The sequence below is a fragment of the Tiliqua scincoides genome, chromosome 2, assembly GCF_035046505.1.
Source record: "Tiliqua scincoides isolate rTilSci1 chromosome 2, rTilSci1.hap2, whole genome shotgun sequence".
In the NCBI taxonomy this organism is placed as follows: domain Eukaryota; kingdom Metazoa; phylum Chordata; class Lepidosauria; order Squamata; family Scincidae; genus Tiliqua; species Tiliqua scincoides.
This window is the reverse complement of record NC_089822.1, coordinates 37,445,829-37,451,796: the sequence shown is the minus strand read 5'-3', so window position 1 is coordinate 37,451,796 and position 5,968 is coordinate 37,445,829. Positions and strand designations below refer to the sequence as shown.

Here is a 5,968-nt window from a genome sequence, read left to right as displayed (position 1 = left end):
GGTATGTGACTGCATTTGGGGAAATGTTACAGACCTGTACTTTTAACAAGTTACTATGTATATTCTTTTAACAATGACAGTAAATGGGACTTACTCCTGAGTAAGTCTGGGTAGGATTGCAGCCTAGGATTGTTAAAAATTTCCTGCTTGATTATGTCACTTCTGGTCATGACATCACTTCTGGTGGGTCCTGACAGATTCTCATTCTAAAAAGTGGGTCCCGGTGTTAAATGTGTGAGAATCACTGGACTAAGTAATATCAGTAGACTTGAGAGGCCTGAAGTCACAAGACATGAAGTCAAATGACTGCAATGCAGTTGCCCTGCACATGCCTGATCTCGTCTGATCTCGGAAGCTAAGCAGGGTCAGGCCTGGTTAATACTTGGATGGGAGACCGCCTGGGAATACCGGGTGCTGTAGGCTTATACCATAGTCTTTCGAGACTGAAGGTTGCCAACCAGTCATTGTATGAGAATGAGTAAGACCTCAACTGAACTATTCAGATGCTTACTGAAGGGGAATCTATGATATCTGGAAAGGATTTGAAGTAGACTATGCAGTCCAAATCTGAGGGATTACCAGTCAGCCTCTCTGAGTCAGGCAGCATCTAGGGATTGGAACTAGTTCCCTCTCTGACCCTGCTTACCTCAGGGTGCATAATGAAATTGCTACTCACACTCCTTGGCTAATATACCTACCAATTGTGACCTGCCTGGCTAAAGAAAGAAACCAAACCCAAGAAGTAGTGTGGGGTAGTCGGCAGTGTGGGGTAGGGGGAAAAAAAAAAAACACCAAGAAAGAAAAATAAAAAATTCCCGTTCAGCTCAAAAGGCAACTAGCTAGTCTCAGATTGCCCACGGCTCGGAGAACACTTCCCTCAGTGTGCAAAAACCCAAGGCACACTGAGGGAAGGAGCAAGTGCATGGCCACACAGCTAATAAGGCATACCCTTTCCTCTCAAATGCACCTGGTTGGGTGCCAGTATTAACCCACCCTTGCTTTGCATGATGTTGGGGTGGGGAAAGAATGTCCACCCCCAAAGTGGGAAGTTGCAGGTGACATAGCTGCAAGCTTATTCAGTTAAGGGCCCAATGCTATCCAACTTCCCAGCACTGATGCAGCCATTCCAATGGGGTATGCATGGCATCCTGCTGTGGAGGGGCAGTCAAGGAGGCCTCCTCAAGTAAAGGGAACATTTGTTCCCTTACGTCTGGGCTGCACTGCGGTTGCATTGGCACTGGAAAGTTGATTAGGATTGGACCCTAAGTTATCCATAGCTAAGTTGGTTTGCCAATAGGCTACTACAGATGCAGAAACAAACAAATTAGAGCACAAGCCTAACCGGTGCCGGTACAGCCAGGCCACAGTGGCCTGTACTGTATCCAGCATAAGTTAGAAGGCAGCTGGAGGTCACCTTGGGGTAAAGGAATATTTTTCACCTTACTCTATGTAACACCCCAGCCTGCCCTATGGAGCTATTTGGATCGGTGCCAGCTATTTAGCTGGAGCAAATCCAAGCAGCCTGTGTAGGGTTCTGAGGCCTGGGAATGTGGGTTAGAATCCGGTGTGCACTGTCACCTCTAACCCTGCCTCCATCTTGGGCCTAATAAGCCTCCTGTTCAGCCCTCGCCCACCCCAAAATGCCCCCTCCCCACACCTGGAACAGCCTCCTGCCACCCTCTCCTACCCCCTGTACCGCCCAGCACAAATTTACCCCATCTGTCTGGTGCAGGGGCTGGCCCTGGTGAGCTGTTGTGAGCCTCTGCATTGGCCTAGCCATTTCCCAAGTCACCATAAACGTGCCTTACAGCACATTTGTGACACTTGGGAGCCAGCACAGGAGCCCTGCACCAGTTCAAATATGAGTTTAAATTGGAATGTTATAGTACAGTCAGTTACCCTTTCTCATCCATCTGGTAATGAAAGCTGGTATAACAAAGTGATTAAGTGACAGTGAATGAAATCACAATGAGCGGTGAATGAGGACTTCCCTGGTTTGAATCTCACCTCCGTCACAAACTCTTTATGTAGGCTTAGGCAAACCCTTTCCTCTCAGATTCAGCTCCCCAGCTGCAATTTAGGGATAATAATATTCACTTAACTTACAGGGTCGTTGTAAGGATTGTAACAAGATCATACTTGTGAAGTACTTTGCGCACTCTGAGGATGCTTTTTTGAGAAGTTTGCATACATTTCCACGCAGCTTTGAATTATGGCATAACAGAACCGTTTCCGTCTGCAGCATGGAGCTAACTTGAGAAATAAGCACCAATGCTGGCACTGTTTTTCTTGAAGGAATTACTCAAGGGCCTCCCAAAGGCTCAAGGAGCTTCACCATGAGCTTGGTGAAGGGCTTCACTGAAAGGTAAGCTCTGTCAGCTGTAACATCTAAGTGCGCCTCTCTTCTAATTACACAGGAGGAAACAGATGGCATTCTTCAATAGCATTATTAATAGTCACAAGAAATTTACCATCTGTCTTCGGCTCATGGATCTGATTTTGAGTCCTGAACAGAAATGTCACCAGTCTGGAGAATAATTCTGAGGTTAAGGAAAACAGTCTACCAGAGTTCCAGAACCTCTTGTTACCAAAGTTCTTCTGTCTTGGCTCAGAAATGCATATTGATTCTGGCACACAGACTGCAATCTCGCCTTTAGATATCAAATCTGTTGCAGTCTTTCTTCCTACCATAACCCTGCTCAAACTGCCAGCCGAGAGACCACTGACTGTCGTGGTCAGTTGGGAGTAGACCTTTGTTTCCAAAAGGAGGGTGAATACATTTTTAAATATTATGACTAGAAAAGACACTTATTAGCACATCAGTAACAGAACCCCAGCCACACTTCCAGAGTACAGCTGCCCTTAGCATGGAACAACCAGCCCTAGGAACCAAAGAGAGATATATAAACATGAGATGGCAACCAGAGAAGAACTAGCCAAGAATTTGATTCCATGCATGTTCAATAATTCAGGCCCACAGTATTGCTCTTTCCATACTGGGACCTGGGCCTTGGTAGCCTTGTAGCCTATGGATTGTATCCAGTGAATCCTAACTAAGCACTACTAAAACCAATGGAGACAAGTTAGCTCGGACTATCATAGTCAGGACCACTTTCTTTGGGTATAACCCTATGCATTGGTACTCAGAAGTAAGTGTCACGATGTATGGTAGGGCTTACTCCCAAGTAAATGTGCATAGGATTGCATCTTTAATTTTCTGTAGAGCTAGGCCTATCTAACCAAGAGGTTAGGCTTTACTGCACCAAACTGTAAAAGACTGCAGTCTTAAGATGGTCACACATGCACCCTTTATATCCTGTACTAAACTAGACTATGCTGCAATAAAACAAAGAAAGTACTTGCATATACACACACCCTCTCTTCATTTCTTGTATATGTTTTGAATTCTTTTCAGGTTACCCAAGCTGGACAGCCCCAAAGACTCATCTACAAATCTGTCAACAGCAATACACAGACTGTCGTTCAAGCATTACAGCCTTGCACGTCCTGTCCTCCAATGCATGTGGGATTCCTACCGATGCCCTTGGGCTGCATCCCTGAGAAAGTCCTGTCGCAATGAAGCTATTTTCCTAAGGATTGGAACAGGTGTTACAGCAGGGAAAATATGCCAAAAACATGAATGCAGTCTTCTTTGTGTAAAGTTGTGAATAACATCCCTTATAAAATGTGTCACATGGTATATTCAGGGCTTATACCATAAGGAATCCACGTTTGCTCCCATCCCATCTTACCAGCTGTTTCTGCATAGGCATCACTAATTATATGCATTAGTTTGTCCCAGATCTGCATGTATTAATTATGTCTACCATAGAGTCACCTGTAACAATGCCTTTGGATTCTGAGTTAAGCCTATTATGTGCATCTGTGAAGTGAACTTTCACTCGTCAGTGTGGTCATTACTAACTGGAACATATGAACAATGACGCTAATGAAATATTTATTAATATTAGGAATATGATCATTTCCAGACATTCAGTGCCAGGGGGAAGGGTTAAAAATGATAATGCTATCATTACTTTGTCATGTTGACTTCCTCAGGAACTGGGGCTTGTATTATTCCTCTCCCCACACACCCTACAGTTTCTCAACGGATTAATTTAGTGGAACGTAGTGAAGTTGGTCAGTCGTGAATGGAGTATTTAAAAAGCAGTTTTGCTAATATTTTTAAAGCCGGTTTAACCAAGATTTCAGGCAAAATCACATTTTTCTTGAAAACACCCCTCTCCATTGGCTTTCAGTGGAAGGGCTCTTTGCTTTTCCCCAATAAAAATAGTGCGTAAAAGGCTGTGATTGTGTTTGGAACCACAGCAGGAACAAAGAGCTACAGCTCTCCTACCTCCCTCCAGGTTTGTGCCATTTCAGGTCCCCTCTGACACACTACTTAGCAAAATGAACAAAAAATTAAAAGCCACATTATGATTGTCTGGTAATATGTGGTCCAGTTTGGGCCCCTCCTCTCATATGAAAATGCCTCAGACCAAATCAGATCTTTGGGCTTCATAGCTCAGCATCATCAACACTGAGAATTGATCCCAGAACCTTCTGCATGCAAACTGTGCCCTACCACTGATCTCTGGCTCCCTGTTCAAACTTGGCCTGTAGCTTTGCTATTTCATGCCCTACACTCTGCCTCACAGGACCTCATGCTAAGCTTATATGGACAAATCTCAAACTTTCTTCATGCTCTTTCATGATTACCACCACTGCATGAGATGGAGGTTCTGCTAACTGAGTATAACTGCCCCAGCTTAAGGTGGAAAGAACTGTTGAAAGTTTCTAAAATTGCAACTGAAAATCCAAGTGGATTTCCTTTTATATATATATAAAAGGAATGCTATATAAAAATATATATATTCTTATGAATGCTGTGGAGGTAGATTGTGTGAGCATTTCCATACAATGCCCTAGCAGAAATTGACGTCTGAAGTCTGGACAAGATATAGGGAATTGTTAAGCTCCCTGGGGCCCTTGCAAAACATCTTGCCCCTGGAGTCCATATAGTTTTGAAGCTGTTTTTCTTCCTTTCTTTTTTTTCAGATTGTGCTTTGCTTCCTCTCTTTCTTTCTGGTGGTGTTATTCACTCAGCAGCTCATGGCCATGTCAAAGGTGACTGACCTTTACACTCGGATGACAAAAAGCACCAGGAATGGATTGTGCTCACATAATTTGTCAGTAGGAGTTTTTAAAAAGAGATGAACAAGGAGTCTTAAGTGCAAAGCTTTGTCTTTGGAGTGTTGTCTCTTTAACCCGATTTTTCTTTAAATTGTTATAAAGGCTCTCGCTTTCATTTACACCAGGCCCTTTGGTACAGGGTAAACTTCCTACTGACCTTTCCTTGCTGCATTTAAATGTGATCCCTATCTCTCCCAGGCAGCACGCTCTTTCTTTTGGCTGCTTGGCAGTTCACTGACTTGCTCTTCTTGACACGTGAACTACTAACAAGTTAAGATACATTCATGCTGATTTTCAGGGAAAATTCTATTGATAGAGATGGCTGAGGATAGCCACAAAATCCAATCCTGAATGCTCAAAAGTTCAAGGCAGCCTTTGAAAATATAGTTTCCCTTAGATGAGTTAGTACTGCTGATTGTTGGTGTTTTGTAATAATTTATATACAAACCTATAGCCTGGTCTAGTATTACAAGGGCCACAGCCAACCTGATCTCCTGGCACCTAAGGTAACACACCAAATGTCTCCTTCCTTTCCCTGTGGTGCACCAGCTGCTATTTCCACTTATCCTCTTTCTCCTTGGATTGGGGGGACGACGACAAAGAAGAGAACATGAATGTGCTTGGTATCGAGTCTCTAGTCAAGTCCCAAGTCTCTACCCACCTTAACTTGATTTGCCCATGAATCATAAAAGCGGCCATTGCAACTCATTGAGGGCCATTTTTCAAGTCATTTTGACTCAGGTCAGAGACTTTTCGAGAAACAAGTCGAGTTGCC

At 43.7% G+C, this 5,968-nt stretch overlaps 1 pseudogene; it reads left to right on the top strand.

The window, feature by feature from the left end:
* The first annotated feature begins 304 nt into the window (after nucleotides 1-304).
* LOC136643308 (5S ribosomal RNA) lies at nucleotides 305-423 on the top strand (annotated as a pseudogene).
* The last annotated feature ends 5,545 nt before the right edge of the window (nucleotides 424-5,968 follow it).